The following is a 25902-nucleotide window of genomic DNA, read 5'->3' as shown; positions in this document are numbered from 1 at the left end:
TCTTACTCTTCTTCCTTTCACTTTCATCAGCTAGTATGATTTTTAAAAAGCCAAAGTAATTCTATGGAAAAAGCACAATTTCAGTCACAAGGTAAGACTACTTTTCAGTTTCTTACGGGCTTCTTGAATCATTTTAACAAAAAGTTATTTAGTCCCTCTTTATTTTAGTTTACTCCTTTGCAAACAGAGCTTGCGTGAGGCACAGTATGCATCCAACACTTTCATTCTTAAGACACAAACTAGCACAAGGGTAAATAGTATTATTTCTCCTTTTCTCATGATATGAGGATAGGCATTAAGTAAGAATACTAATGATCCTAACACTCTGGAGAAAGTAATATAACTACCAACTGACAAGCTCAAAATGACAATCTACAGCCCCCCACTGAAAAAATAGTTCATCCTCGCCTAGCATCCTGGTACTACAGTCTCTAAAGAGAGTGGAAAATACATTGAAGAAAAGCAGGGAAATTAACTTTATCATATCTCACTTGCTTGATGCCTACCACAACCAGGTAAGATCTCAATCTTACCCATCAAAGGAAGACTGAGATTCACCTTCCCTCTGGAAGGATGAAGACTTTCCATAGTGCACAAAGACAGCAGATCCCAACATCTGTGATGTTCTGATCAGTTTAGCTGTTGCTCACCCCTGTTATGTGGAAAAGAGTCTCATGCTCCCAGTGAGGGAGTACGCAAAATTCTGGAGAAAATCTACCAAAGAGGAACATGATTCAACGTGCTACTGAACTATTTACCACTGTTACTTTAACACATCATTAACCTTGCTCACTGGAGGAAAGATTGGTCTTCAGTAATGCATACACAGTTGAAACAGATACAGACAGACCAAACAAAACACACCCGTCTACCTTAGCATTAAGAGTATTTTAGTAATTGGGGGGAGATAACCCACTAATACCACCACAGTAGAAAAACCCTCCCCAAAACAAGCATTACAAGCTCACAACGTCAAACATTAAAACTGCATTTAAAAGAAATTTTTGTGTTTTGAAGAAGACAGACACCCAAGCAGCAATGTTCCTAATTAAAGGCCTCTGCAAAGCCCACAGCTGTTACCCGCAGGTCCTCCACAGAGAAGACTGGAAGCCTTTTGCCAGGAAAAGAGTCAGCAAATCCGTAACTGAGCCTTCTGCACAGACCTCCAAGCACCTTGCACACTGCTGACCTGTCTCTCAGAGAAAACGTGTAGGAAAGAGACTGATAACAGTAGCAGGCAGGTAGGGAGAGTCATCACCCAAGGAGATACATACAAAATGAGTACCAAGACAGTGCACAGCCCAGACCAGGTGAAAGAGCCAATGGATTCGCACTAAGATCCCTGTCCAGAAATCCCCAAGCAAAAGGCAGCAAGTTTGTTATTGCAGGCTGTACACTGGGAGCTGCTGCCATGTAGCTCAGTGACCAGCCCTCATACTGGGTGTGGATGGTGGCCATGGCAGGCCAGAGTTGCCTAACCAACAAGTGACACAGAGATACCAGCTAACCTCAGCAACAGCCCCCTGCTCCAGCTGTGGGGGCAATTTTGCCTACAAAATAGGAATTTCTGCTTCACAGATTCACCCACCCAGAGATTTTGACAAAAGGAACATTTTGATCAAAGGATAAGTTTCACTCCAAGTGCAGTTTTATATAGGGCATGTTGCTTTCTGTTTGAGGTGGCTGAGGCTGCCCCGCTCTCTCACAGAGCAGTAGCAGTTCAGCAGCACTGCAGGATGCCTTGTGCTGCCCCAGTGACATACCTCACATACTGTCTAAATAGTCATGAGCTGAGGAAATTGAAAGGTCCCCACAGTTTGTTCACTGAAACATTCAACAGCACACCCTTAGGGATATGCTGTTAGTAGTGTTTTGACATAATTAACATGAAGTAGTTTTCATTACAAAGTTTATGGAAGCTGTCAATTCTACCATTAGTAAGTAAACAAAACAGACTATAAATGCAGGGGCAAATCAGTGTAGCTGTACAGATCTGTACCTGCTGGAGACTTGTTCTCTTGTTTTTTGAGTTGTTCTTCATGAAAAGTGAAGGTAAAGGCATCGGCACACAGCTTCCCAGATGGAGGTGGTGCTCCAGTGCATCCAGAGTTAGGATAAGATATCATGTCAAATTGAAAGATTTCCAGGAAACATCCACAGATGCCATCTGTGCCTCTTGCTCATTACCTGTGAATACTCCTTCTGTACCTAAAGGCACAGGTAAGCCTATATCCATTTCCTGTGAACATGACTGAAGGAAAATTTCACAAGTTTTACCATGCTTTCATTAAAGAACCACATTGGAAAATCTTAAAGAAACTATAAAAGACTTCCTACTGGAAAGAAGCCACAGAATAAATCTTTAAGCAAAATTGACTTTCTGATAGAGTTTAGGTCCTTTGGCCTAATGTGGCAGGATTTTAACAGCTGTAGTAACTCTGGAAGCCTCCTACCTTAAGTGATTTCCAGAAACTATTTCAGTCAATCACATTAAAAAAAAATAAAATCAGGAAATCATGTTGCGCATAATTTCTCTTTACTTGCCCAAAAGCTACTTCAAGTCAAAGCATAAAAGGAAATTAACTATGGATATTTTTAGTACTTGTTTCCTAACCAGTCATTTCTGTATTCTGTTCGCATGAGAAATTGAAGGTAAGAGGTTTATGTGCAGATGCCATGCTCCACTGAGATCATCTGTTAACTGCCATGAGACAGAAAGCAGTTTCAGAAGACAGGAAAAATAGTCATCTGAGAAGGTTTGCCTCGAGCAGAACTATCTTTTTTCATACCTCAGTTACCACTTCCCCTAGGCAGAACCAGTCAGAAGTGTTGAAACATTTGCAACAAAACATGCAACTGCAAACATGCAACCGCTTGCAATTAAGTTTTATTATAAATGTGAAAAGGTGTGCCAAACTGAGGAGAATGAGCCTTGCTAGCTTATACAGTGTAAGCAGAAAATCTTTGCAGAACAGCTCATTTTGCTCCAGATAGCAGTTCTGCTCACAGATCTGAATGAGATGCAAGCTCACACGTATGTATGATACCCAGCTGCAGGTGGTAATCCTGTCCAGCAGTACAATTAGATCCAGAAGACAAAACAGTTCATAGCCCATGTCAGCTGCCTGAAGTTGGAGAGTGTAAACACTACTCCTTCTGGAAATGGTCAGGACAGAATCTGAAAAATATCTACTAGGCATCCTGAGTTTCATTTTTAGCATGTTGCAGAGTAGAGCTGAATAAGGACTTGAAAACAAATGCAAGGATCCACCAGTGTTTCCGCCAGTGAGTGGGTGGTTTCTGCCCTGGAAAAGGCTAGGGATGTGTTCGTGTCTCAGCAATGGTTCTGGTCATCACTGTCTTCTCTGAAAAGGAAAACCATGAAGAAGAGAAACTGATGGATTAATTTGCCTGTGTAACGAGGACGAAGTCTTTCAGGCAACAGATAGGGTCTATCTAGATAGGGTCTCTCACAGCACTGCTGAAACACAGACATTACACTGCAAACAGTGGGAAAGAATGAGACTGGTGGGATGACCCAGACTCATGCCCAGAGACTGTGAGTGTCCATTCAGACAGAGCAAACAAGCCCTGGACATGCTAAGGCTTGTTCCACCAGAAATCAGATAAATCAGCATCTCCTCACAGTGAAAGGCTTGGGTTAAATCTAATCAGAATTTGAACTCGTGACTCCAAGAAGTCAAGACTCCAAGGGTCTCTTACTCTAATATGTTAAGCTATCCATGAAAAAAATTTATTTAGTGTCTAGGAAAATGGAGACACACTGGCAAAACGTATCTCAGAAGAATCTGTGAATGGAGCTTGAGCTTTAACATACCACAAGTTTATATGCCTACCAAACAGACCAAAGCCCTAAGTCTGCAAATTGAGAAAAGGGGATCCTGGAAGAACAGGGTTTGGGGGAGTATAACACCCTGTCTTGGGAGTTTGACTAGCAATGCAGGAGGGAAATTCCTCCACTTTGGCAATTTCAGTTCCTAAGGAAATGTGAAAGGACAGGGACACAAAAATTTCAAAGCAGCACCTCTTTTGCGGATGCGAAATACTAACCAAGCACAGTAGAGCCTGCCGATACACTCGTGTCTAGTTACAGAGAGAGCGCTAGAGGGGTTTTGGTAGTCTCTAAGTCACTGCTCCCATCCCTAATGTGTACAGTGTGTATTAATGTATTTCATACATTTTCTTTGGCAAGTTTAATGGAAACAGAGGCTTTCAATGAAAAGGCTGACTGAGCCAAAACTCACAAATACACAGCTATACTGTCTATGCACTCTTCTCTTATTTCCCCCTGCCCTCCTACCCACTGCCACCCCACCCCCCCCCCAAAAAAAAAAAAAACATTTAAGTGATATTTTTTCCACTTGGCTCATATGGAAGGTGAGCTGATCCTTGCTGTGAAGTTCTATATTGGTTCCTCTTTTATTTTTTCAGAGACCAAAAAGGGAAGGAATAGAAAACAGCCACTTTAAATGAAATATGCCCTTGTCAAAACAATTTAACAAATGGAAAAGGCATGCCCATTATGCTAGTTTTCCAGAAGTTCATCAACCTCACTGTTAAGTGTTAACATGTAAGAAAAATTACTCTATTTGTTCTTTATGGTTTGTTCCCAAGATCAAAGTGCTGTGGGCTGGAGGGTGCTTGACATCCAAGAAACACTCGTTGCTGCAATATTGTCTGTAGTGTCTTTTGTTAGTTTTGTTTCTTTATAAGGCTTTAAAGAACAGCAGTCAACACTTGCAGCACATTGGCATCCCATCAAATGCCAAACTTGTCCTTTTAGAGCACATGGGAGGAGAATATTTTTACGACTCTTATTATGGTTTTCTCCTTTCATTAGGTCCTCTGATAGAAGTAACTGGAAATTGTCTTGCATCCCAATCTCCTTTCACTTGCAAGAGATTTGTCCAACAGTGAAGTCAACACTATTAATCCTTTATTTTAAAGAAGAGTTAGAGCCTTATATAGATAAATCCAGCAGTTTGTTTTAGACGAATCTATGAATCATTAGAGGCTTTGTCCTGGGTTTTTTGAAATACAGTTTGTTGTCCAACGTAAATTTTTTCAGTAATTTTTATTTAGCTCCTATCAGATGGTGGATGATATTCAAAGGGCTGAAAATGCGTGTCAGTAACATAAAACTGCTTTATTTAACCAAACCATTTCAACTGACTGAATTAGCTTACACAGACTGTTTCAGTAGAAACACTTCAACACCTACGGCTCAGTTTTTAAAAAGCAGAGTTTCAGTCAAGTTCAGTTAGCTGAGCTGAGCTCACTTAATTTAAAAGCATCTGCTCCAAACCCCACATCAAGATAAGGATGGAAACTTTGTTTACTTCTGGAAGGTAACCACAGTTACAAACACATCCTGCTATCTGCAAATGACCCATTTATTTGAAACAATGACTCAGGTGCAAATGACTTCTCTACATACACACACACAAACAAAAAAAAAAAAAGGAAAAAAAAGACAACTCTGGAGGTCCTAAGGGCCATAGGCCTAGGATGATCACCTGGCTCAGGGAGACTAATCCCTGGCTCTCGGGAGCAGCCTTGTTACAGATAATCCCTTTTATAAATTTACTGAGCTTCATCTTCACTTCTGTTATATTTTGTGCCCCGTCTGCTCCATGAAGTGTCTGTTCAGAGCTTGGCCGCTTTAATAGTTAGGAACTTGTTTCTTAACCCCAAGTGAAATGTACTCCTAGCCATTTTATACCCCTCTGTTCCTCTGCCAACATTGCCCTTCAGCTTGAAAAGTTATTTTCTGCCATGGTGTATTTAAAGACAAAAAACTGTATACTCTCTCAGGTTTTGCCTTGCTAAGTTAAACAAGCCAACCTTTTCTAGCCTCTGTTTGTAAAACAAATTCTCCATTCCCCTAATGATCCCTACAGCCTTGTCTATGCAAGCTTCAGTTTCAGGTCATCTTTCTTGAACACTACTAGTCAAAACCGTATGTGGTATCTTATACAAGGTCTCATTAACGATCCTTGTATGCAGCCAGTAATACTCCCCTATCTGGGGTTATCTTTCCTGAGACATCCTAGGACTGCATTTACCTCTTTCATACCTTTGCAGCTTACTGTCAGCTTGTGACTAACTCCCTGTATTTCTTGGTCGTTTTCAGCTGATGACGTCCCAGCTTAGAGCAGCAGGTTTCAGTAAAAGCCCCCAAACGCATGAAGTTATCTTCTGCTCTCATAAATTTTATCCCAATTCTAGTCCTCAAAATCATCCAGCTCTTTCTGTGCACTATCCCAAACTCCCTTTACACTGCTGATGAGTCCCAGCTTTGTGTCTGTGATTAAAGAATTAGGCAGAAGCAGCTCCCCAGGGTGAACTGCCCAGAACATAATTAACAAATAATTTAAAAAATTAATATTTATTCTGTGCACCAGGTACAACCCGCCCCAGGTACTTTTCAAATCTAAGAATTGTAAGAAAGCCAGATGAGTAAACTGCAGCTGGGAGAAGACACAGTGCTACAACCAGCATAATTACACCACTGCTTTAATGGGAAACCGACAGCAATTTTCCCCTAAGGCAGTGCAGTAGAGGTGAACTTAACAACACAGGCTTCAGTGGGACAAAGGACAGAGTTGCTTATGTGTTCAAGAAGGTTACTTCATAACAGGCAGCATGAAAGATAGGATGGCCAAGTTTGTGCAGGAAGATAACAAAACAACGAATTAATTTTGATTACCTGGTAGAACAAAAAAAAGACCAAAGAAAGGGAAGTAAATACACAAAGGTAAGTAAGGAGGAGCAAAGATACATGGCTTTTAAATGAGAAGGGAGAGTTTGAACTAAACACTGATAAAATACAGGGAGCTGGAAGAAAGGTATGACATAATCTAAACGACAATGATTATTTCTAGCAAAAACACAGTTATAATGAAATGTGTTGGGAGAAGACAACTGAATCCAGGAAGGTCCAAGGAGGGGAGATCTCCTCACCAAGGAGGGGGCAGATTCATGTTGTTTAAAGCAACACATAGAAGGTTAAAAAGTATCTTTAATTTCAAGGTCCAAGGGAAAAAGATAGAAATTAAATCTATTAAGAAAGAAATTGAAGAAAATCTGGATTCACAAGAAGAAAAATGCTTGACTTGCGAAACTTTTGGGAATAGAAATTTTCAGGGGGAGAGGGAGAGGAAACCAATGACATGTTAAAGCAAATAATAGTATAATTTCTTCTCACCTCCACCAAAAACAATTTTTTTTTCTTCACAGCTAACCTACCTTTGGCTGACATCTTATTATTGTAACAAAGAAATTCTTCATTCAGCAGAAACTATTCCCACTGTACAATGCCTTACAAAATGGGTGTCAAACATATTAGCGTGCTGAAATTACTGATGCTAAATCAACCACCAATCAATTATATTTGAAGCATGCTGCCAGCTCACCTTCCAAAAAAGCTCTGATTTACTAAATATACTTGTCATTTCCTTTTGAGCAGGATTCCCAAAACATACTAATGTTTTAAAACTGCTTACTAGAACAATGACAGAGAGACTTCTGCATGAAAGCCAACAGCACCAGAAGCCTACAATGCTTTCTTAAATAAATAGCAGACAAATAACCCAGGGGTCCCTTGACAGCTATAGGGACCCAGTCATCCAGCTGAATACCAGAGAGCTCAGAGATGCATCCAAGCTCTTACCTTGGTAGAGCTTGCTATGGTGATGTAGTCACATTGGCTGTAAAGAGATTGTTCCCTTGTGTCCCCAAAGAATAACCGATTCCCAGTCAAAGAAAGAATAATACCAAGAGTGGAAACAAACAAACAGAACAGAAACAACATTGCTTCTTTTTCCCTTTTGGGTAACTTGCCTATTGATTATGAACTTAACTCTTAATGCATTTAAATTGCTTTCCTGGTGGGTAGTTTTCTACAGTCAAATAAAGAAAATTAGTACTAAATGTTAAACTCACTCATTTGCATGGGACAACAGCAAGTGCATATATAGATGAAATAAATATATTTCAGACAATTGTGTGCAATATGCATCTGTTTTAAGATATTAATTTATATATTTTAATTCTACATAGAATTTTTCCTAGGTTTAACAAAATATTCCATAGAATGTGTAATGTAATATAATGTATAAATGTAAATGGTATTTAATTTAATCTTTTATACAGGTGCATGTATTTCTATACATACAAACACACTTTTTCAGAGAAATTTTTACTACATTTAGACTGCTCTTTGCATAATTTTCTGTATTTTTACAATGCCATTATGAATAAATGATGAGATGCTGAAAGACTGAATGAAAAGGTTCATACTCTACAGCTCCCCAAGGTGTTAAGAACAGCAGAGTCAGGAAATGAGCTAACAAAAGCCACTCTAACATTTAAATTGTAGTAATAGCAGCACATAAGATTAAAAACTTCAAGTAAAAATAACTATGAGAACATAAGTAATAACTCACCTAGAAAAAACAAATAGAAGAATATGAACAGTTTTAGAACTTGCGTTTCACGAAACATCACAGCGTAATATGAAACTCACTACCCACTGGTTTTGAAAATGCTGAGCCAAACAAACAGAGGGAAAACTCTCAATGATTTCTCAGAAGGCAATATTTTATCTAGAACATACAATAGCCTAGGCAAAAATCTTCATTTCCCCTTACAAGACAGAATATTGCTTACTTAGAAGTTCACTACCTAAAGTCCCCTTCTACCTCCATTTTGTAGGTAAACAGCACGAATTTCATTCCGGTACTGAGTGAAGCTCCTCACAGCTTGGGTGAAATTCAAAAAGTCGTCCCACTTTTGCCCAGATAGCACAGCCTGGACTTGCTCATCTTCTGATGTCCAGCTGCAGCCAAAGAACCCACTGCTCCTGTTTGTTTCATCCCTGCTATATCTCAAATTGCCTGCTGCAGTCCAACAAAGCCTACTACATTCATTGCAAAACTTTTCCCTAAATTTCATCCATTGCTGTCAAAACATTGGACACACCTAAAATACATCTACCACGGTAGCCCAGACAAAGCAGTTCAAACACACAGTCCACTGTAATTCTTCCAAACACGGCCCTGCATAACATATCTCAAGTGCCTGTATTTTCATATTGAACTGCCCCCCACCTGTGGCAATCCTGTTCTCTAACCCATTCCACATCACCACCAATGGAGGAACAAAACACAGGTATGAAGAAGACTGAGCTATTCAAACATAAAAAGGCAATTCAAAGAGAAATTCCTCCAAAATATCTTGTAAACATACATGAGAATTATAAAAGGTCAAACAAGACATTAAAGCCAAATAAAAGAAATTTTGGCATTCGTATAACATCGTGCTTACAAAAAGACATTCAAATAGCTTTTTCTTTCATGTGTCTTTTCTCCTGCACAGTTCAAATTGTTGAAAACAACATATGGAAATAAAACGGGGCGGGAGGGAGGGGGGGGAATATAATCAAAATTCATTGGTGACCTGAAATAATTTGATTTTAGGTCTAGTATTTACCATTACACTCATCTAGTCTGACTTCGACACACAACATAGACCACCAAATTTCACACAGTAGCTCCAGAATTTAATCAACGTCTTTAAAGGACTCCACTGAAAAGCCTTACAGCCTGGAAGGTCTAAGCAACACATCAAAGCAAGCCATTAGATTTCCCTGATTGCAATTACAACTAACGCCAATGAATTTTATCTGCAAACAGCCACTTTTAAACAAAAAAGAAATGCAAAGCTAATGATCTGAATCCCGGTCACTGACGTATGACTTGCAGTTTCATTCAGAACTTAAAGACTGATAAACAGTCACAAGTTACAAATTTCAGATCTTTTGGTGAATGCGTACCTTTATTCTTTTTTCTTCTCCTTTTCTGCCTTTTCATGAATCCTTATTCAAAAGTGACACATTTGTTCAGTTCAGGGAGATTCTTCTCTCTGGAGGGGAAATAATTTTTATCAGTAAGACTCCCTGGTGATCAGGTAGACTTGGAACTGCTGTTAATCAGCCTTTTTGACATGGTAGCTTGAATAGCACTTCCCATGATGCTTTGTGTGCCTACCTTAATTCTTTCCTTTTGAACTCACCATGACTTATAGGTGTCTTTTTTTCCTTTTGTGTGTCTGAAGTTATCCCTCTATTAACTTTAATTGGAAAGGTACCTTTTGTTCCCCTAGTGTAGTCATATACTAACCACTGAACTCCCTAGGCTCAAATTTCTGGGGTAGCAAGAGTTCAGTTTTCTGATAACTCAAAAAAAAAAAAAAAAACCCAAAAAAACCAGCAAAAGATTTGATGCCTTTATTATTGCTAATAAAATAAGTGATATTTACACGAAAGATGAACTGTTGGATCCATTTATATCAGCAAATACAGAGGCTTCTACTGCAAGTCATGGTGAGTTCAAAAGAAAAGAATTAAGGGCAGACACACAGAACGTCACAGAACCATGACCCTTGCTATCTGCAGACTGCAGTGAAATGTATGCTGCTAAAAATAAAAATAAATAGCTATTTTCTGAAGCACTAGCAGAAAGTTAAGTTCTTTCATAGAAGCAGAAGCAGCAAAGCTTTGCTTCCTATAGATTTGTGCCGTCTCCCAAACTCCACTCACCTACTCTTACAATACCACTGTCAGCAAGAGGGAGGATACACTTGGGCTAGCCTGCACCTTGCTGCACTCCAATTAGTCATGCAGGACACCTGCATGAGGTGGACAGGTAGTTACCGACCAGAATATGTAGCAGCTGATTTCCCATCTTTCCCTCAGCATTTGCTCTTATTTGGGGGCTCTCCCCTCTCTCCAGGCTTCCTTTCATGAAAGCTTTTGAGACTTCTGCTACTCTTCCAGATCTAGAAGAAACTGTACAGAGACCCTAAAAATTTCTGTGAGGGGACAGGCAGATATGTGCTTTGGATATGGCACACTTCTTTAAGAAAAGTAAGACATCCGTCTGCATTTTGTTGCACGTTGAAGAAATTTGTTCAAATCTATTTCATGGCCTGATTGCAGTCAAATAAAATGCTGGGGGAAAAAAAAGACGTTACACATTGGTTTTCAAATCAGAAGCTATGTTTGAACCTTCCCAGAAAGCTGAGTCTCATCACCTTCATGCTGTTCAGCTGTACGTATCCACAGAAAGTGACCTAAGATTCATCTCTTCTTGATTTCCCTTGTACCAGGAGAAAAATTTGGACTAATGAGGGGCCCAGGCAGCAACACGTCCACTTCTCCCACCCCACAGCTCAGAAGACCCTGAGCTACAGGGGCAGCTACCAATACATCTCTCAGTACTGACACATGAAAAAAAAAAAGCCCCAATAGTATATCAAGGATTTGCACATGGTCAATGGCCCACCCCTATAGGTGCACAGAATTTTGCCAGCCAGCCAGCCAGTTTTAAAGCTGACCCATTTCTTTCTGTATAGGGTATCCAGAGCCCTTTTTGTTTTTAAAGCAGTCATCTTAGGGCAGCTGGGGATAGTATTAATGCTTCAAGTAAGTGATAGTTTGAGTAAGCTACTGGCCCTGTGTCATACTCCTTTACACCTGTATATATAGGAGAAAATCAATTTCACTGTGTTCAGTACAAGGTCTCTCTTCATACCTTTCAGGAGTGACAGAGAGAAATTAACGTCCACTGTACATGCCACCTCCTTTCTCAGCTACAATGAAGTGAATCATTTATCCTGCTCTCCTAATCAACAACTAGCTAAGATACAAGCAGATGTGACTGAGGTTTCTATGTGCAGTGCTGACCAGATTAAATATACAACCACACCTTTAATACTCAAGTCTTTTCTCCTCAATCCCTGACTGACCACAGCCTAAAATGCAGGTAAAATTTAATTAAGTTTTCAAATGGTCTAATTCAGTGTATGAAACTACCTGCACTTTTGATTCCTGCCTTATTTCTCCCCTCTCCCTTTTTAGCATTGGCCATATGTTACAAACTCAAGGTGTTGTATCTTGCTAAGAATTACTGGACAAAACCCTCCTTTGCAAAAAAGCTGCCAGACCATGGGATAGGGTTAAAATCTTATTCCTCCAGGTTTGTTGCAGCTGAGTCTGTGAGTTTACAGCAAACTGCTGTTTCTTTTCTCAAAGCTCTGCAGCCAGGATGCTGCCAGGCATCCCTTGGATGAAGCACACACTTTGCATACGTGTTGGCTCAGGACCCCTACCTTGGGCACCCAGCATCGGCAGCAGGGCATGGGGTCCCCAGCGCCTGTTCATGTGGCAGCCACTGCAGGAGGGTGGCTGACCCGCCAGCACCTCTTGCAGAGTTTATTTACCAGGTATTTTGCTCACATAGTATCATTTAAGCATTTCAGGCAGAAAGAAAGATTGAGAGAGCACTGCTACTTGGAGTGACCTGGTGCCTGTGAAAGGCATTGGGTGAAATGACCCACAGAGCGAATATTCCTGATTATTCACCTAAATCACAGACCAGGCAGCTGTCTGTTCACCAGGACCCCAAAGGCACCTCAACCCTGACCTCAAAGTGACCCCCTTGGAGGAAAGACTGCTGCAGTAGCCCCTTCCCAAATGCAGACCTGGCCAGCCCTGTGCAGCAGCTACAGCAACACATCCCGACCTCGATCCCTGACTTACCAGGCCCACGTATCAGCTGTGCGGGACACAGCATGGCCATGGCTTCATTCCGCTGCTGGGACCTGTGGTGGGTTGACCTCGGCCGGCTGCCACCCAGCTGCCTGCCACCCAGCTGCCTGCCACCCAGCCGCTCCCTCACTCCTCCTCCTCAGCAGGACAGGTGGAGAATATAAGATGGAAATGCTTGTGGGTCAAGGAGATCACTTCTGGGCAAAAGGAGACTCAACTTGGCGAAATTAATGTAATTTATTGCCAAATATAGAGTTGGATGGTGAGACAAAAATTAAGCCACCACTTTCCTACACCCTCTCCTTTTATTCCTTCGCTCCTTCATTCCAGACTCCTTTACCTGACCCCGCTCGGGCACGAGGGGTGCCGGGGAAGGGGGGCTGCGGTCAGTCCGTACCAGGTCCTCCCTCCTCAGGCTGCTCCCCTGGCCCAGCGGGGCCCCTCCCCAGGCCGCAGCTCCCTCAGGAGATGGATGTCCACCTGCTCAGGCAGCGGCTCTCCAGGGGACTCTCCGGGGGCGGCTGGAGCCCCCTCCTCCCGCTCTCCCCTCGGGGCTCGCAGGGCTGTTTCTCGCAGCGTTTTGCCCTTTTCCAGCTGCGCTTTCCCCGAGGGCCTCGGCTGTGCCCTGCCGCAGGAGCCGGCCTCTCCTCACAGAGACCCCTGCAGCCCCCCGCCAGCAGCGGGGCCTAATCCAGGGCCATGCTGAAGAGCAACATGATGGCCAGCACCTTTTCGGGGATAGTAGAACTATCGGGCCATTAGCAACAAAACCTTGGGAGCGGAGGGGTCCCTGGCAGCTAGGGGCAAAGGCAGGCCTCCCCCGCCAAAGGCAGCCTGCAGCCTGCCAGCACCCGAGCTGGTTGCTTGAAGATGTGGTTAGGGCACTGACAGAAAGCAGCACAGAGACAGAAATTACAGTTCTTAGAATCAGTGTATATTTCCCTCCTTTCCTACCCAAAAAGGCAGTACAAACAGAGCTTTCCTTACCATATAAACAAGTTATTTGGGGGGGACAACGTGCAGCAGCTTTCCCCAGTGTCATTCAATTCATCGGGGAAGTTTCTGGGAAAGCAGCCTTGTGAGAATTTTGACCTTTAGGACTGAAGTAACAGGCAGTAATCGAAAGTGAATTAAAATTACCATCCAGCTAAAAGAAGATGCTCCAAGTCACGAGACCAGCAGCCCTCTCTGCTGGGACTGCAATGCTGCCTGGTACCGGCACCGAAATCGGCTCATCTTCATCCCTCTGACTGCCAAATCGCCTCCCTTCCCAGCTGAGGCAACCCGCTGAGTTTGTGCCATGCACGCAGGAGATGTGCACAGGGACTGCTTAAAAGCAAAGCCGGACCTGGAAGTCTTTCCCCCAGCCCCAAGAGCAGCCGCTTGAGCACAAGCAAGCCCATGCAGAGGGTGGAAATATTCTTTTCTACGTGCTCTTCCTGGGCTCCAGGGGAAATCAAGTTCTGCCATTAGGGGAGAAAGAGAACCAAGCCCCTAGCAGACACCATTGCTACAGGACCTGCACTATCCTGCCCTGCTGGCACGGACGTCATACGCAGCTCTGTGCTGCACCAGCCAGCTCCTCAGGTGCTGGTGGTCAGCACAGCACCCAGGTGCTAGCTGCGGCATCTGCTGGAGGTCTCCCTCCCATCCCGCCCCACCTTCATTAACAGCTTGCAAGCCAGGCACCAAAGCAAAGGCAACTCCCCTAGGGAAATCCTCTAAAGATGGCACAGGAGGTCTCATGGGTGCAAAAAGCACAGCCCTGTCTCTGCAGACTGCTCTGCAGTGTTTGGCAGCCCCCACCCCACTCCAGCTCCACAGCTTGTCTTTGAAACGGGCTGATGACTGATTATGGGAATCTTCCTCATGCAGTACCCCCACACCATGACATCTCAATCATACTTCCATTTCTTTTTTAAAGTAAAAAATGGTTTTCCTGGCCCAGTATGTTTATCAGTTAGAGTCTCAGCCAGTTATCTGCACGGGTTTACGGTATGCAGCCTAGAACCATTAGATTTTTATCACATCTTATGAAAATCATACGCAGCTTACTCTTGTAGCTGTATATTACAAGGGAAATGTGTATAGAGAGACTGGTTCTCCTTAGATTACTATCTCTGAATTGATGCTGTATGAGGCACAACTGCTTAAAAGGTTATAACTGATGTAATTTTTGCCATTACAGGTAATTTATGGCTCCTGCGTGTCTGACTTGTCAAATCTTCTTAGAAAGATCAAATAGGGTCTGTTTGTCATATGCATTTATCTAACACCTGTTCCTCTGCAAGCTTCAAAACGCAATAGTTATTCTTTTCTTGGGTGTCAATTTTCTCCTGTATGTCTTGCCTCTTAGTCCTTGTAAATGTCCTCCTAATGCAAAATGCAGGGGTGCTTCAGCAGCAAATATGAGCAATGACTACCTCTCTACGGGCATTTTTAAGAGAGAATTTTTTTTCCTAAGCAGAGCTCCAGTCCTTCAGAGAGGTCTGAAGCTATGCACACAGATGTTTTGAAGCTCCAGCTGTGCCTCAAACCTTGCTGCATTATTTTCCTCTCAAGTTTGCATAACTCTGAGCTGATCTCTGCTGCTGGGAAAGAAATCCTTCGGGAGAAGTCCTGGAGAACAAAATACCCTTTCATTGGGTAAGGCAGGGGGATACACCCATATTTGTATACATCCTCAGCCCCTGCCTGCATATCAGTCTCCACTTCGCCACAAGGCTGAGGAGTTAAGCCCAGCCCTCACATCCTGCCAGGTCTCCATTCTGTTTCCTTGTCTCGCTTTGCTGGAAGTCATATTCTGCTTTACACGCTCAAGGCTAAACCCCAATCACTCACAAGATGACAAAAGTTGTGATGGTTTATTGTTCACTCTGTGCAGATTTCACAGCAAACTGAGCAGGTGTAAAGGCAAGCAGGGAAGCACAGGAGGGCTCAGTGGCCACAACCACAGGGCAGCTGCGGGGAACGCAAAGCTCTCCTCTTCTGCCCACACCCTGCTTTCTGCTGTGCAGATTCCTTGGGGTTACAATAGCTCAGAAGGCATGGGTGACAGAGGCAAAATGTTAGCCAGATAATGGGGGGGAAGAATGAGAGGCACACTTTCCAAGAGGTCTGGGGATTTTGAGAGGCTTCAGTCTGTATGAACCTCTCCAGCAGAGCTGAGGAGATGGGACATGCTGTGTAAAGGACTTGCTTCATCCTGTTTCCCCAAGCATGAATCAACGGGGAATGAAAGGATGTGCCTCTGCAGCAGGCACAGGAATCTCCAGGCTTAAAGAGAGGAAAAGGTACAGGAGAGTTCAGCTGCAGTGTGGATTCAGCGCCACGTGGCCCCACTACATGGGCACACAGGGTGCTGGTGGGGAAACGAGCCACAGAGGGGCTTAGTAAAAGGAGGGTCCCCACTTCCCTCACAGCACCGCAATGCACCTTGCCCACGAGGGACAGTGCCTGCTCTGCTCCATGGACCCTGCTGCCCTGCTGTGCGGTCATGTCCATGTGCAATATACCACATGTGAGTAATGTAAAAAGGTAAGGAGCCCAGGAGCATTCAGACACACTCATGTTTCACATTTATGGACCTTTTACACATTCTACTGTCAAAAATCTGCATTTCCCAATGGCGATGAAGTGTGAAGTGTCTGGAAACACACAGCACGCTCACTGTCAAGGAAAGAACTTTACAGAGGAGCTTTGCCAGTTTAACTCTACATTAGGTTTTACCTTCCCATCGGGTATGAAGTGAATTATTTATTCAATAATAAATAAATAGAGAATAATAAATTCTTATTTAAATAATAAATAAAAATAAATAGAATTAGAAGAACTATACTTTGCTGAAGCTGAAGTCCTCTGAGTAAATTGATCTAATTGGGTATCTTCACTGACACATGCTTTTTAACAGGGTTTACAGTACAGAAGTTTTGTGTAGCAAATGGGAAATATTCTGAAAAAGTACAAATAATCCTTCAAACCATATATGCAGAACAGAATTTCAGCTGCAAACCCACTCAAAATCTTGGGTTCTTAAGATCCAAGGATTTGGCCCAATAACACAATATGTATTTGAGAAATGCATCTTTGATTCAGAAACATCTAATGCCTGCAAAAACCGTTCCTTATATCAGGGAAAACTTTGGTGTTGCCAATTGCTTGAAATGGCTTTAATTTAAGGTAGAATTAAAGACTGACAGTCAAACATAGCAATAAACTGTAAATTCCATCCATGTGTTATAAATGATTTACGTATCTGACTACAGGAACCGCAGAAGTATGTTAGTTGCAAAACATCACTAACAAACTCATAATTAATATAACCAGCACCTTGTTGGAAATATTGCCCAGCTCTGTGGATGTTTTGCATCCACATCTTCGAATCTTTCTAGACTATTTGAAAAAAATTCAAGTATATTTATTCAAAATTCATTAAAAGCCTAATGAGTGTTATAATAAATAATTTGCTTCTTCACAGTTTAATTTTAACACTGACTTATTTTACCACACTGATAAAATCTATCTCCATCTCAAATATTATGCAAGCTGCCTCAGGATCTGCCACTGTTTTTTTTCCTAAGTTTATTTTTTCTTTCTTTCTTTCTTTTTCTTTCTTTCTTTTCCTTCCAGTGTCTTAGATGAGGATCTCTCTTTATCTCTGCCCCAAGCTTTATGCTATAGCAGTCTTGAATGGCATATCAGAGTCTATTTCTGAGTACTGGAACAATGTCTCTGACAACATGTATTAGCATTCTGGCACTTTCCTCTAGATGAAATTTCTGTGTGCTTCAGACAATAGACAATGTTAGAAGAGTTGGACAGACACTAAAGAAGAGCAGTATTCATCTGATCTTCTCAGAAACCATTTTGGTACGGCAAGCAGAAGATGACAGAAGGCAGAAATATCTGAAGAGTCAGCTACAAACTAGGAAGGAGCTGTAAGGTTGAGAATTTTATGGAACAGGAAGAATACCATACTTCCTCTGGACAGACTGACCCATTCGTCTAAACAAAAGACAAAGGTAACAGAAAAGAACAGGCCCAAAAATCATGGGTTTGAGCTGTATTAGTCAAGACATCAAAACGTGAAGAGTATAAAATAATTTCACTGCCTAGATCTGCATGATGCCAGCCTCTACAGTAAAACACCAAAAAAAAGAAAAAAAAAAAAAAAAGAAAGACGACAGGCAAGAAAGACTTGTTCATTTATGAGCATAACTACAGCCTTATTGACACTATCAACACTTGCTGGAAACAATCTCCTAATGGGAAAATGAAAATATGTGGTTTATAAAAACATACTGAGGAAGGAGCTAGTGCTGTCATTGAGATAGAATTGATTAAAGGAAATCCATGTGTTATGCCAGACAGACTTGACTGCTGTGATAGTCGAGCACAACACTCCTGGATAATGGACTTCATGCATATGATAGAAATACCAAGTAGACATGATGCAGTTGATAACACTGACTTTAATTGACAGCACTAAGTTTCAGAAAAATTTTACTGACCAGTTTTCACTCCAGAGAACTAAAGATTGTAGGCTACCCACAATCTTATGGCTGGGTGCTGTGCTGGTTTATGTTCAGGATATCATCACCAGAGAGTGTCTCTTAGATGTTTTACAGACATCAACCATACAAAATATTGATAGAGAGCCTTAGTAGCATGTGGCATCCATACCATATGTTTTTTTGATAGCGACAACTTCAGAAGCAGAAAACAGTCCCCCTTATTACTAATAATTTTTTTTGTTCACCACTGATACGTTTACAACTTCTCCACAGACCGGCAGGCCCAAACAATTTACTCTCTAACCCTCCTACAATTCACAGAAATGCTTTACACAGTATGACTGCCATAACCCTTTGAGCAGCTGAACATTAATTTAGGTCATGGGTATAGAGGAATTTCAGCTGTCTTATTCATTAGTAGTGGCAAGGGCTCATTTTCTCTAAAAACATCTTGACAATTAAATCTACTGGAAAAATATACTTACCTTCCTGTAAAATAGAACCTTTTTTTAAAAACCATTTCCATTAATTAATCCACTCTGTGATGGTTAGAGACCTTACTATGAAGGCACTTTTGTTTTAAATCAAGGGCTTTCAGTCTGTGCTTGGTGGACTTATACTCTATGAGGTCCAAGACAGTTGACTGAATAAGTTATTTCATATGTGCTATTCAGCAATCTATGTATGCAAAAGTTTATAATAGGAAACATGTGAATCTGATAACCAAAAGACTTAAAACCTACTGATTTACGCCATCAACTGGAAGTGTTAGTACAACTCGCAAATCAGTGCAATCACATTAGTCCCTGCCACATCAGCAATAGTTTATCAGTAAAACAGGCAGTGCAGCCTCTGTCAAGTGATCCCAGAATCACCATCTTGTGCATTAATACTACATGAGAACAGGATAACAAGAAATGGGGGAGACAAAACAGCAATGAAAGGCAGCGTCCCATAGAAGATGTTCTCTCTGACCAGCTGTTAGCTGCTATCAGAACTGGGGGGGGGAAGGTAGCAGGAGAAAAAAAGCAGTAGGAGCCACAGCACATGTGCTTCAAGGAAGAAGCATTCCCATTTCATTCATTAGTTGAACTGTGATCTGTCAAGTTTGTTATTTTACTAAACTGCGGCTATTTTGTTACCTTGATCTCCTGCTCCCTTCCCTAACCCCAAGTTTTTGCTGGCTTTGGCCCACATGTCACAGCAGTTACACCAAGAATGCTCTTGCCATGACTCACCTCTACCCACTGAGCATCTACACTGTAGAGCACCACAGACCTGCTTGTCTCAAAGGGGATCCCCAGGATCAACCCTAAGAGTAGCAATAAATAATACCTTCCATTCTAAAAAGACTCTTTTTCAAAGCCACCCAGCCAAATACAACCAAATAACTGTCTGAAGTATTAGCACAACCTTAGAGAGTTTCTACTAAGGGGAAAAGAAAGAATACCACTTTTTAGCAGTCTTGCTTGTTATTCATAGAGTCACATCGAAAGGATACAGTGCAGTCCCTCACACAAGCTAGTTTGCACTCACAGCTTCTTCCAGAAGTGCATGGCCATGTTACTCCAAGATCCAACACAGGCTCTTACACTCATCTGAACTCAGGAATTATGGTAGGTCTTCCTGTGCCTTCCTGGTCCTGCAGTACATTATACAGTGCAAGCACACCCAGGGCATCCCCTACCTCACAGGGCAAATTCTGCTCCTGGACCTGGACTGGTAGATCCCAGCATGCTCAGAAGAACTGTGCCAGTGGGGAATTTAAACTTTGTTATACCTCTTTTCTCCAAATCTCAGTTTGAGAACAATTCCCTGTTTTCAATTCAGTGGTACATGTTCCACACAAAACCTGTTGCCTCCTTGCATCTATCAAAGCTGGAAGAAACATTATTTACACCAAACAGACAAGCCTTGGGCATTTTACATCCCCTCCATTTCAGTGTGAAGTTCCTGTTAAATGGTGCAGTTCCCATTTGGGGCTGGACAAGTTTCTCCCTGCAACCAGCTACTAAACAATGACACTTCAACTCAAAAAACAAAGCCGGTGCAGGGATAACCCAGAAACACACTTGAATTCCACAAAGCCCTTCCCTGACACCTATCGGATACAGGACGCAGAGGCTCAAAAAGGAAATATCAACTTATCAGTCCCGAATTTTTATGCATGTATTTGCATCTTGTATTAACAACATCCAAAAGAAATACCCAATCATTGAGGGCTGTATTTCTTAAACAAAAAATGGAGGAAAAGAAAGAGAATATAAAATGTGAAGCAATTGTTAGCCTACAGATAAGTACCCTGGGGAGACCTGTTTCCCCACCAACAGAATTTCAAATTTAAATACCAGTGTTTCTACACATCCGTTGTTTGGATGCTCGGAGGGGAAAGCTTAATATAAAACTGACTGAAGTTTGCCCCTTTTGCCTCACAGTGAACAAAAAATATCACTGCCTGTCATCTTCCATGTCTGGCTAGGCACAGGCATCCAAGCATCAGGAAATAAACTACAATAAATCGTGAAGTTAGCTTAAAATCCACCTGATTTCATGATTTCCAAGCACAATAAAGGTAAGTGGGATTGTCCAGATATTTCTCTTTTCAATTCTTGTTCTTTTGACCTCTAGAGTTCTTCACTTTTCATGTTGTTCTCTGCAAGGCTGAGGACTAACCATTTCTTCACTAGATCTGGATATCTAAAAGGCCAGCTTCCTATGGGTGCAAGAGCTGCATTACCACTCAGTTAAGCCATATACATCTACTTCTATTTCCAGGGTTGCACATTTTTGCATTACAGAAACCTGTGATCTTGCAAAGATTTATTATAACCCCCCTGTTCACTTCAAGCGCTCTAAACGGTTTGACTCTATTTCTCATTGGGGATTTCTCACAGGGCATAAATTCCGCCTCTGCGGGAGCAGTGTTAGGGAGCAGCGTGAGCAGGGCTGTGCCATGAGTGGAGACGAACCAGGAGCCACAGGAAACCCAGTACAGGCCGTGCCCTCCCCGACAGGGTGCAGTCCTCCAGGGTCTGAGCATGGGGCAGAGCCAGGTAGTCATTGCAATGAATCCCATCAACAGCCTCAGAGGAGGCAAAGGAATCAGCCAGTTCCAAGGTCCATCCAGCAGACAAGGGCAAGAGGTAGGACTGGAGACAGGACTACAACATGGGTCTGTCCAGAAGGCAAGGTCAGAGATAGACATGGCCATAGCATAGGTCAGGCAAAGACTGGGTGCCGAGCCCTGAGCTGCAACAGGGCTCCTGGGCAGAGGGTAGAAGCTGGTCAAGACCAGTAAAGCTCATTAGTGACCAAAGGACCCTGACAGCCATAGGCTTCGGGGGAAAGCTCAGGCACAGTCCTGCCCCCATGAAAACGAAAGAAAATGCTGCCATTGACTTCCATGAAGTCAGGATCCACCCGATGTCTGTCTTCTCCACATCCTATGACATGCACCTCAAATGCCCTTTGGTCACATATCAAATAAATAGACAAGAGTGATAAAAGTTAGCCAAAGCCATGCAACACTCAAAGCACCACATAGTCACAGCTGTTAAGGATATTAGCGCTGTATCAACCACTAACAAAATAAAAACTGCTATCATGTTTCTGGCCAGCACTGGAAAGTTTTGAAGCCTTTTTCTAAGGCTAGCTGCCAACAGTGCCATGGGAGCGCTAACACACTGCCATTTCATTTCAAGGCTAATATTGAAATATAGTAAAAATCTGCATTTATACAGAGCTATAAAGGCGAAAGAAAAGATCCCTCTTGCTTTTGGCCAGTTTTGGATCAAGTAGCATATGCATCATTTTCATGTGTGAGAGTGATGTTGCCCTCTGCTGGGTAACCCACAACCAGAGCAAAGCTCTTGCTCTTGAGAGTCTCAGCAGATTCAAGCAGAAGCAGCCCGCATTTTCTGATACTAGAATCTTTGCAAATACCAGGTGATTTAGCTTTGCTGCACCCCGAGGAGAGAGGAGTACACTGTTAGCCTCTTTTTACAAGTGAAGAGACAGGAGATACAGGAAGGATGCAGTTTCAGCCCTCATCTCTTTGTAGAATACGGCCCATCGACTTCCAGTGCAGAATCATCCCCATCCAGCTTTTCCAAGGTCATGTAGAAAATCTGTAGGAAAGTTAAACAAAAAGAAATAAAAAAAAAAAAAAAAGAGAGAGACTCCATGTTTCATGACTCTTGAGTTTTAACCACAAGATTGAAAGAAAAAGCAATCCCTCAAATACTTACATTTAGTCCTTAAAACCTCTAGACACCAGTTATATACTGCAGGCTATGTCTACATTAATTCTCACCTATATTCATTTATTTGTTTTTCCTCCTTTCATGGAATCAGATTTAATTTTTCTTAAGTAGCAGATAAATTACTAGTGTCTATATTATCAGCACCCTATTAAGAGCAGGAATCCAGCTCGATGCCACTGGGACGTTGTAACATTCCTATCTCATCAGCGATCAGACTAAGGTCTAGGGAGTGAAATTTATCAAATCCCATTGTACAGTGTATCTGGAAGGATGATAAACATGATTAAAATTCATTTCACCAACACAGTTGCTCATATGTATTTGATGTCCTTTTCCTTGGAATGGTTAGACAAATTGCACAGTTCCCTAAAATGAAATTCAGTCTTGGATTTTATACAACGTGCCCTGATAATACAAATCAATATTTTGACAAAACACATTTTTGCCTGAAGATGAAGTATAATGTATAATGAAATACATTTAAGTACTTTATAATTTATCCTGAGAGCACAATGCATTTGACCAAATGTCATACATCATTCCATGGAAAACTAGGTGGAAGATATAATCTATACTCCTTTAAGAAGCAACTGCATTGAGAGAGCGCACAATTAAACACAATATTCAGAAAACATTTCAAATTCAGGATCTGGGTGCAACCTCTTAAAGATACGCATTGTTCTACACAATTTAACTGCAAGATCACAGTTTTTTCTCAAATGCAATATCATGTTCTCTAATTACTTTCATTTTTAACATAAAGTACATTATCTTCTGTGTATCAGCTTGCTTTTGCCATGGACCTCACAAAGCTTGTTTACACATATAGTATAAGGGGAGCCAAAAAACCCCAAAAAGTTTCTGTGGACACTTCACAGGCTGTGTGACTCTTGCCCAATATCTATAATGAATGAGATGGTTTCCTCTGGAATTTTCATGTCCTAGACCCATTTGGCTATTCACCCTCCAAGAGCTCTCTCCCTATGGAGCACATACATAGCAAAAATTTCACAGGCAGCAGTGGCACAGACAGAAATGCAGAAGTTGGTAACTTAACATGTACCAGTTCCTAAATCCAGTGCGGCCCAAAGGCATCGAGAACATCTAGGAGCCAGATTCTCCATTTCACAGGGAGATATGACAACCTACGTATCTTGATGGGTCTTGGCATCAGGTACTATCTGCATGGTCAGGTAAATATACAAGTAGGGATTTAGCCTTTGACTGAAATATGAGCCAGATGAGGTAGTGTTTAATGGGAAGACTCAGTAATTCACCAGACAAGACTCACTGATACATGAAGTAAAACAAGCCACGTATTTTGCCTGTTAAGGTTTGCTCCATGTAATAAGATGTCTTACTGCAGCCTCATTTACTGCTCTCTTGGCCAAAACAGCCTGGCCTTTAGTCTTTACAAGGAGTTTATCATAATTGAAGACCTAAGTGCCCAGACCATGATCATTACATATGAATTGTTTTCACCCGTGCCAAGACATGAGCATGTTCAGGCAGTACACAAAGATCTGTTGCTAAAACATTTCCCACTTGAAATGTAATTGTTCTCCAGTTAGGAAGCAATCACTGAAATGCAAAATCCTACAGATGACACACTGAGTTTTATGTTCACAGAAGGTTAATATATTTTCCATCCACAGCGGAACTGTTTGTAATTTATAGGCAAAAATTCAGCCCTGGTGTAAGCAAGTGCAATTCTTATTGATCTCAATAGGAGATGCACTCATTTATAGCAGGGCTGGTTTTGGCGTCATGTCTGTTTAGTACTCAAATGAATAATATTACAAGGCAGGGCATAGGTTCAGTACGCGTTGAAAGCTTTTGCATGTGAATATTAAAATAGCCTGTCTCCACAATAGCAGCTATTTTGGGCTGGAGAACACAACATGTGCCAATCTGAGTTGCATAATGCTTTGCGTATCTCGGGGTTCGCTACTCTGAATAGTTCCATACTAAATGGCTGCTTAATCTCTCCAGTACAGTTACTGTATAGATCCTCTCTATCTAACAGCACGATGCAGCACTTTGCTCAATAGATGAGCCCTGTATTCACTCTCAAAAGCACAAGCCAGCCCGTAGGAGAGACTGAGGCAGAGCTTCGCTTGAAGAGCCCTGTGGCTTACACTATTTTGGTATGAGTTTAAAGAAAAACACTCACATTTTTTACACATTTGGTTTTCATTTGTTTGAAACAGTTTTGTAGCCTAATAAAAAGACCTACAGTTTCATAAAAGGAAGTTAACTGGTTGTCTTTGGGCAGTAGGAGACTTTTTCATTTATCACTGGGTTATTTTAAGGGCATTAACTGCAGTCAGCCCATGAGCTCTGTTATAGAACTGATTTGATTTAGGATTTTTTTTTAATTACACTGTGTTTTATTAAAAAAAAAAAAACAAATGTCAGTGTGAAAATACTGAATCTGTAGCCTTTCTTATTACATTGCTCTGGCCTGGAAGGCAGAGTACTGCTTGTGGACTGGCTTGTAAGCCTTCACATTGTCCACTGCCCACCTGCCTCCTGGCTGGCAGTGCTGGTGTTCCCGTTCAAGCTCTCCTAGCAGCAGGAAGGTGTCTAACGTACCAATACACTTTCACCTTCCAACAGAAAGAAATCTGAAAGCCTGATCTCACCTTCCAGCACTCAGACCCAAGGGGAAGGCAGTTTGACTGTCTAACCTTGTGTTTTGGCAGGGGGACAGGAAGGGAAGTAAAGCTGTCCACTGCTGCCTTCCCACTGATAACGTACAGACCTCAGGATGGCCATAACTTACCCAATTAGCCACAGTGCCTGCCATCCTCAAAATATACTCTGAAGACTTTTCTGAAAGGGATGATCACAGCACACAGCTCAGGAGTAAAACACATGCATTTTTCTAAAGCTCAAGGAAACACACATATACTGTGCTCTAAATATGTTTACATTACTGTCTTCTTCAAGGCAGCAAAAACAAGCCACTATGTGTAAGCATAAAACACTGGCAGCTACCATTCACCTCATAGGTATTACACAGGATAACAAATACGCTGAAAGCTTAATTTCGAGGAACCTAGCCTATTCCTTCCTTTTCTAATTAGACTTTTCCATATAATGTATACTATCTCAGTAAATTCACTTTACAGTTATGACTAGAGTGGCTATTCAATGTTGAGCTGTATTAATTCAATCGTACATCAAGGGACAAATTAAGATGCGGACATAGTCCAGATAAGTAGAGTAACAGCCCTGGGAAGGTATATGAAAAGCTGAATACCTTGCTCAAACCTATAAAGAAGGGAAAGAGAAGAGAGAAAAAGAGAAGAAAAGGGGAAAAAGAAAAGAGAGGGAAAAAGAAGAAAAGAGGGAAAAGAGAAGAGAGAAAAAGGTAAGAGAGAAAAAGAAAAGAGGAAAAAGAAGAGGGAAAAAAAAAAGGCAAAGTCGCCCAGGGTCTGTTTAACAGGGAGTTTAGCCACTGAATCCACAGTCATGGACCTTTTTGCTCCTG

The sequence above is a fragment of the Aquila chrysaetos genome, chromosome 3, assembly GCF_900496995.4.
Source record: "Aquila chrysaetos chrysaetos chromosome 3, bAquChr1.4, whole genome shotgun sequence".
Lineage (NCBI taxonomy): Eukaryota > Metazoa > Chordata > Aves > Accipitriformes > Accipitridae > Aquila > Aquila chrysaetos.
This window is presented reverse-complemented; position numbering follows the sequence as displayed.